An 8,746-nucleotide genomic window follows, 5' to 3' on the forward strand; every position below is an offset into this window, starting at 1 on the left:
ATAAAATAAAATAAAATAAAATAAAATAAAATAAAATAAAATAAAATGAGAGTATTAGGGGTACCTGGGTGGCTCAGTCGGTTAAGCATCCGACTTCAGCGCAGGTCATGATCTCAAGATTCTTGAGTTAAACCCCGCATCAGGCTCTCTGCTGTCAGCTCAGAGCCTGCTTCAGATCCTCTCTCTCTGCCCATCCCTCGCTTGCACTCTCTCTCTCTCTCTCTGTCTCTCTCTCAAAAACAAATAAACATTTATAAATAAATAAATAAATAAATAAATGTAAAAAGTGAGAGCATTAGGGTGGGCCCTAAATCAGTGTGACAGGTGTCCTTATAAGGAGATAAAGACTGTCACACACAGGCTGAGAAGAAACCATCTGTGAGCCGAGGAAACAGACCTAAGGAGAAATCAATCTGCTGACGGCTTAATCTCAGACTCCCAGCCTCCAGTACCGTGAGAAAATAGATTTCTGTTGTTGAAGTCAGCCAGTCTACGGTATTTTGCTTTACCAACCCAAGCAAACCAATAGGGCAGTCCACCGCCTTCCATAATCCAATCTGGTTATCAAACTGTCAGCCACTGTTGAGTTTATAATCACAATCAGAGGGTCTCCTTCCCACCTGGGACTCCTCCTACCACACTCCCCTCCCCTTCCCCCCTCTTCTTCAGAAGGCTCGCTGGCACTCGCCTGCAGGGATGGAAAGGGGAGTCTATGTCCAGGAGGGATGGCTCCTGCCTTGGGTGTCACGTGGCCCCAGCTACCAGTTCCAGCCACAGTCTGGGGTTGAGACTGGTCTGGTTCAACTTCATTTTAATAGCCCCGCATATGTACAAGCGCTTTTGTGCAAGTGACGTATCTGGCTCAGCTTCACCCCCAGCTGGCTCTCTGTCATGTAGACCCCCTGCCCCTGCCCGGGTGTGGCCATGCCTCTGTTTGGCCCCCCTGCCCCTTTTCTGGATGAATGTTCATTGATCAACATGCAGCCATGAGGGCATCCTGGTTCATGCTTCCTCGCCATGCTCCCTTTAAGGCTAGTTGGTTGGTGGGGCGCCTGGGTGGCTCAGTCGGCTGAGCCTCCAACTTCGGCTCAGGTCATGATTTCACAGTCTGTAAGTTCGAGCCCCACATCAGGCTCTGTGCTGACAGCTCGGAGCCTGGAGCCTACTTCGGATTCTGTGTCTCCCTCTCTCTCTGCCCCTCCCCCATTCATGCTCTGTCTCTCTCTGTCTCAAAAAACATTAAAAAAAATTTTTTTTTAAAAAAGGCTAGTTGGTTGGTGACTCCACCTTCCGAAATATCCTGACACAAAGTGGGTTCCAGTGCCGAAGTTCACTCCCAATGTTCCACGACCCCCCCTTCTCTGAGGGAAGAGCAAAATGGGAAAGGGGCAAGCCCAACACTGTTAAATTCCAGAACAGCTCTTCCTTTCAATCCCCCTCCTGTATTTCCCCGTGGAAAAAGCTGCCAAACCCGCACAGCCTGCTCACAACACGAGCCTCTCCACCTCTACCTTCAATCCAGGCGTTGGAGAATTCATAAACTTTAGTGGCAGCTGATTCCATCAGTTGGAGTTGGAGTGTGAATGAGAAAGGATTTCAGGGACGCCTGGGTGGCTCAGTCGGTTAAGCATCCGACTTCGGCTCAGGTCATGATCTCACAGTTTGTGGGTTGGAGCCCCTCATCGGGCTCTGCGCTGACAGCTCAGAGCCTGGAACCTGCTTCGGATTCTGTGACTCCCTTTCTCTCTGCCCCTCCCCCCCCTCAAAAATAAATGAACATTAATAAAATTTTTAATTAAAAAAAAAAGAAAGGATTTCAACTGGTGCTTTAACCTTCATGTTCTGTTGTTATTCTTTAAACAATGATGCACCTATGTGCTCAGCTCGTTAAGAGTTGGTTAAAACCAGCCACCATCCTTATCCTCAGGAGCTTCGTCACAGACCTGGAGAGCCTGTCACTCAGGAAAGATTGTGGCTTCTGAGTGCTGATGAGAAGGCCCGAAGCTGTCACAACACTGGAGTCTGGGGGTCAAAGGCCAGAACTCACAGAGCAGGGGCTCTTACCCCAGCACCGCTGACATTTTGGACCAGATGACTCTTTCAGGGTTTGCCTTGCATATTGTAGGATATTTATCCAACCCCTGCCACTACTCACTGGATGCCAGTAGCACGCACCCCACTCCAGCTGTGACAACCAAAAAATGTCTCAAACATTGTCAAACGTCCCCTGGGGGCCAAATCATCTCCAGTTGAGAACCACTGCCCTAAAGGTAAAGCTATCACAAAAGTGTCAAACCAGGTGAGTTAGTCAGCAAAGGACAGCAGACCGAGGAAGGCATAGCCGAGGGCCAATGCTTTTGCACCATATCATGCTGTTTCCAGCAGAATACAGAAGTTTTTATACACAGTCCACGTCAACTGCTTTCCAGATTAACAGACATCTTTGCATTCCTCTGCAGAGCATAGTGACAGATGCCCATAGACTATGCACGATCAGGGTCAGACCACTCACTGCTGCCCCAGGTTGGATGCTTGGGTTGGATGCCTACCGAGAGTCAGGTGTATTTCTTCCCCCAAACAGGTTTATGCCTACTTTTACTTATTCACTAGTTACTGAAATTATATTACTAAAAAAAATTTTCTTTTATGTAGGCTCTATGCCCAACGTGGGGCTCAAACTCATAACCCTGGGATCAAGAGTCACACACTCTACTGACTGAGCCAGCCAGGCACCCCAAAAGTACGTGATTTGATTAAGTAGTTGTATAAACTGATAAAATGTGAGAAAGGAAGTTATTTTAATGAAAACTAAAGGGACTACTTTGTTACGTTTCAATAAAGGTGATGCACTAAAAATAATCGCTGTTCAATTAGATGTGAGCAAGGCAAATATAGAAAATTGGGAAAGTCACTGAACATTGAAAGGATCAGATTGCTTTGCAGACATGTTCAAGTTCCCACTCCACTCCAGAGAATTGTACACAGATATCGTAGACAGTGCATTATTAGTGTGGTCATGGGTAGCTCCAATCATTTTCTGGCTTTTCATCTGAAAAGTTTTGAATGGATATACATTGGCACATTTTAAGTTAAAATGCGTTGTTTAAGGTAAGTATGCGACATTTCATTCTGGCCCCAACTGTTGTCTCTTAGTGCTAAATGAAAAGCAAACATCTCTGTGTAAACACTTTGGAAGTTGTGTTTAAATGACTGGTATTTGGACACAATGTCTATTTTTATTAAAATTTGACTTTCTGGGAGCCTGGGTGGCTCAGTTGGTTGAGTGTCAGATTCCTGGTTTTGCTTTGGGTCACAATCCCAGGGTCAATCCCAGGACTGAGCCCTGCATTGGGCTCCACACTGGGCAGGGGGCCTGCTTGAGATTGTCTCTCTCTCTCTCTCTCTCTCTCCCCCCCCCCCACCTCTCTCCCCCACCCCTGTACCCATTGTCTCCATCTCTCTCTCTAAAAATTTGAATTAAATAAATAAATAAAATTTGACTTTCCATTGGCCTAGTTTTCGTTGGGGTTCAGCATAAAACAGAGATTTGGTTTTCTTTTCTTAAGCTTCCCTGGAACACGATGCTGTCTTTCTGCTTCTTGACTGAGGTCTGGGTGAGAAACTATCAGTGACAGACAATCTCCCAAAACCACAAGAGACAGTGTCCAACAACTTCCAGGCAAGACAGTAATAGTCAAAGAAGACCCCCCACAGGCCCTCCCCCCCCACACACACACACCACCAGCATGAACAGTAACCCCCACACCTCCTCTCTTCTGCAGCTCAGTCCCTGGGAAGTCAGAAACCAGGGTTAACAAGCTAAGAGAAGAGGAGCCAGAGAATAAGGCCTGAGACTGGAAGAGCCAATCAGCTTCCCCCTCCTCCCACTGCGGACTGCAGGCTTGCTTTAGGCCTGCACTAAGGGAGCTCTTAGCTTTTGGTCCCTGTCAGAGGTTTATACATAGGACTGGGCATTTAAGACTGAGCCTGTGTTCCAACTTAAAGTGATTATATGACTTATATTACTTACAATTAAAAAAAAGGATGGTGGGGGCGCCTGGGTGGCGCAGTCGGTTAAGCGTCCGACTTCAGCCAGGTCACAATCTCGCGGTCTGTGAGTTCGAGCCCCGCGTCAGGCTCTGGGCTGATGGCTCGGAGCCTGGAGCCTGTTTCCGATTCTGTGTCTCCCTCTCTCTCTGCCCCTCCCCCGTTCATGCTCTGTCTCTCTCTGTCCCAAAAATAAATAAAAAACGTTGAAAAAAAAAATTAAAAAAAAAAAAAAAAAAGGATGGTGTCTGGGTGGCTCAGTCAGTTAAGCGTCCAACTCCCGATTTCAGCTCAAGTCATGATCTCATGATTCCCGAGTTTGAGCCCCACATCAGGCTCTGCGGAGACAGTGAGGAGCCTGCTTGGGATTCTCTGCCCCGCCCCCCCAAATAAATAAATGAAAGAAAAAAAAAAAAAGGTCATGGGACCAGCATTTTGGTCCGGGGCAAAGAAAAAACTGAGCTCAGCAGGCCAATGTAATGACACAGTGGATGACAAAGGGGACTCACTGTCTAATCACATGCCACAAGTCATTGCTACCCAATGTGACAGCGACACATCAAGTCTGTGTCTACAAGAAATTCTCCCAGATTTCTGGTTTTGGGGTAGCACTTCTTCATATTTCTAGCAGCAGTGTGGATTTTTTGTCCCCATGACTGTTCCATGGGTCATTTCAGTGGGGATTCTAGAGGCAGTCTGTGCCCACACCACCACCTTGTCCAGGGGTGCCCACGTCTAATCAGCCCACATGTGACTTTAAATTTAGAAAGTAGTATGGAGGGGCACCTGGGTGGCTCAGTCAGTTAAGCGCCTGACTTCGGCTCAGGTCATGATCTCACACTCTGTGAGTTTGAGCTCTGCGTCAGGCTCTGTGCTGACAGCTCAAAGCCTGGAACCTGCTTTGAGTTCTGTGTCTCCCTCTCTCTGCTCCTTTCCTGCTCGTGCTCTGTCTCGCTCTCTCTCAAAAATAAATAAACATTAAAAAAAAAAAAAAAGTAGAATGGAAAGTTACCACTTAGGTTCTTTGACACACTTTAGGGCATCCGGAGCTGTTTTCAAATGTTTCTTGAAATTCCTTTAGAAGAGTAATAGTTGCGAGTAACACTAGCTGCTCTGACAGGTGAACTCCCACTTCTCCAGGGTTTCTGTCACAGCCCAGTGTGTGTGTTCCCCACCTCCCCTCCACCAGCTGACCGCCGGCCTGGGCCCGGCCTGGACATGCCAGACAGCCCCCTGCCCACACATCGTTATGTGGAACTCAGCCATGTGGCCACATCTGACCACAAGACAAGTGAGGCCACGTAGGTCGCTTCTGTGACCAGGCAGAAGAGGAAATAGGCCTGGTGAATGGGGTCACACACACGCGCGCACACACATACACACACCCTGAAGAGTCCTATACCTGGTCATTGTAATAAGTGTTAAGATGTAAATTAATATTCACAGGAGACCAAGAAATGTGATGACATAATTCTATCAGTCACTTTCTGAACAATTTAGGCATGCAATAAATGCACACTTTTGCTGAATGCCTAATAGGTTTCGACCAATTGTTGATCAAAGACAAATATAGCATCCTCTCAGAATGGACTTTTGAAACTCAAGAACTGATCTGAAGTTTTATCTGAAACAAATGAAATGATTCTCTAAAACATTTAGTAGTAGTTTGTTTTTTTTTTCATTTTTTAAATTAGAAATGAAACAACTTTTTATCATTTTTTCATTTCATTTTTTTGAAAGAGAGAAAGAGTGCAAGCACAAGGAAGGGAGGGGCAGAAGGAGAGAGAGACAGAGAGAGAGAGAGAGAGAGAGAGAGAGAGAGAGAATCCCAAGCAGGCACCATGCTCAGCGAGGCGCCAGATGCGGAGCTCGACCCAGCGACCATGAGACCATGACCTGAGCCAAAATCAAGAGTCGGGTGCTCAACCAACTGAGCTACCCAGGCATCCCAATTTTATTTTTTTTTTCTATGCATTACTCAGCGCACATCCCAGTAAGTGTATTTTTAGGCCCTTTTATTTAACTTACTTTTAAATACCTGATATCATAACAATTTCTTAGCATGTCATTACTGCTGAGGTCACTGCTGCACCTCATAAGAACTCTCATGATCAGTTGAAGCATATATGTGGATTTATTATTGCAAGGGTCAAATCCCTTGTTGACAGCTCAGAGCCTGGAGCCTGCTTCAGATTCTGTGTCTCCCTCTCTCTCTCTCTCTGCGCCTCCCCCACTTCACTCTGTCTGTCTGTCTCTCTCTAAAATAAATAAACATGATAAAAAAAATTTTTAAGCTGAATACATTTGAAGATAGGTTGAAGTTAATGAGAATGTTAAATATTATATAGATAACTTTAGGAAGACCCTTATATTATTTTGAGTCAATAAATGTTTATAAGAATTTAATTGATATTAAACAGAAGAGAGATGTATTTAGCTGTTTAAAAAGGTTTTGCATAATGAATATACATTGATAAAACTAACTGAGAGAATTTCAGTGAACACAGAACCTAAGATGTTCGTGCCGTGCTACATCTGATGACTATTGAAACTAATCTGAGGGGGCCTAGGTGGCTCATTCAGTTAAGCGTCTGACTTCGGCTCAGGTCATGATCTCATGGTCCATATGTTCAAGCCCCACATCGGGCTCTGTGCTGACAGTGTGGAGCCTGCTTGGGATTCTCTGTCTCTCCCTCTCTCTCTCTCTGCCCTTCCTCCACTCATGCTCTTCCTCTTTTTCTCTCTCAAAAATAGATAAACAGTAAAAAAAGAGAAAATAATCTGAACAGTGCACCTTGATCATATGACCGACATTGTCACCCCAGTTGAATATGACATAACTTAAGCTATTACACAATCACTTGGGTAGCACAAGGCCAGGGATGGCCCAAATGACAACAAAGTGAGCACTTGACTCCAGCTTTCCAAAGGCCAAGGCTGAACTCTCATACATAGTGGATTTTGGAAAAATACCTAGGTCAAAGCTACACCACGGTTTATCCTTTAAAAACTTATTAAATATTTATTATCTTTGTAATGTCTTCTAGTCAGATTCCTATACAAAAAAACAAGTACGATTTTCTGCTGTGATTTATCCTGCGTATCTTACTCCTTCCCTGTTTTCAATGTCTGAGGCCCACGAACAATTTCTGGCCCCTGCCAGTCCCTTCTAGGGGCTGAATCCCCTTCTCTGCATCTGGGCATCTGCCTGGGCTCCTACTTGGATTATAATTAGCACCTCTGCCCCAAGGCTCCTCTTCTGTCCTGCATCATCATCCACCTCTGGGACTCCTTCAAGGTGGAGCCCTGCTCAGAGAATGGACCTCTGAAAACATCTGTTTACCTAAACACATCTAAGTTTCCCATGCCTTCTGGACATGACCTTGGATAGCCGGGTTTTCCTTATTCAGAAAGAGTATGTGGCTACTGCAGCCCCTTTTAGATTGCCTCCTGCCCAAATCTGCCCTCATTATCATTCGGCTGTTCCTCTGTCTGGGCAGAAGCATTACTGGAACTTACTGGATCATTTGGCTAGATTAAGCATGTATTAAGCAAGAACAAAATCCCCCTCCAGGGTGCCTAAGCTTTCCCTTGCTGAGAGTGGGACTCCTTCTATTCAGCTCAAGGGTCTACAGGCATAAAATAAGGGTGTCCCAAAGAGGGGACATTACTTTTACCATAATATCAGGCTGAGGAGATTAAACATACTTTAAGTTACATTCTCTGCTATAGTTGTATCTTTATTCTGCTAAAGGTTTCTATTTTTGTATACGTTCCTAAAGGAAGCCTGTTGTGTATGTTTTAAGAGAGTAGACTCTGAGATCAGCTTCAACTTTGTACAAGCTGAAGCTTGACCTCTTCTTATCAGTGTTACTTAACCTCTCTGTGTCTCCGATGTCCCACCTGCCAAATGAGACTAATACAAGACCTTACTTCCCTAGATGTCAGTTTGTGAGAACTAATGAAACAATGTATGTAAAGCATTCAGCGAAGTGTTAACCATCATGTTCCTTCTCTCTTTCTCTCCATAACTGTCTCCATATTCTTTTTCCTCTCCAGAAACCCAGGGCCTCAGTTATCCCTGAGTCCCCCACTGTGTGATACATCTCACACAGAATTTTCCCTCCTCAAGAGGGATGAGCGCAGCTTTGATCTGGAACATTCTAGCGCATTCCATTTGGACTTCATCAACCCCTTTTCCTGACTGTACGCCACCCTCTCTTTCCCCAGGCTGGGCCTGGGAGTCATCTCCTGAGAGTCCACATTGATTTGGCTTTGACCAAGGGTTTGGGAGCACAGCATTTAGATTGTTTGCTTTGATTTCATCACTAGGTGGTGCTCTTTCCCAGCGTACTATAAAGCACTTCCTGTTTTGCAATTTGTTGAAAAGGTGTAACAACTGATTCACAGTGCCCAGGTTGTGAGAAACTCCTGCCCCCAGTGTCTCCCCAGTTAACCACATCCTGCCTCAGCTACAAGGACGACGTTTTGATGTGTAGCCTTCGCAGGCATGGGTGGAGGACTTGGCTGGAGACAGTGGTTACTGCCTTAAGATTTTCTGTCTTGTTGAGCTGCTCTTTCTTTCTTGGTCCTTTGGTGATAGGGAGCAGGCTTTTCTTGGGCGGAGGGGGGGCAGGGAGCATGTGTTGTCTGTGCCTGTTTCTGTTTCCAGATTGCCTGCTTCTGATGTTTATGACGG

This window comes from Panthera uncia (genome assembly GCF_023721935.1).
Source record: "Panthera uncia isolate 11264 chromosome B2 unlocalized genomic scaffold, Puncia_PCG_1.0 HiC_scaffold_24, whole genome shotgun sequence".
In the NCBI taxonomy this organism is placed as follows: domain Eukaryota; kingdom Metazoa; phylum Chordata; class Mammalia; order Carnivora; family Felidae; genus Panthera; species Panthera uncia.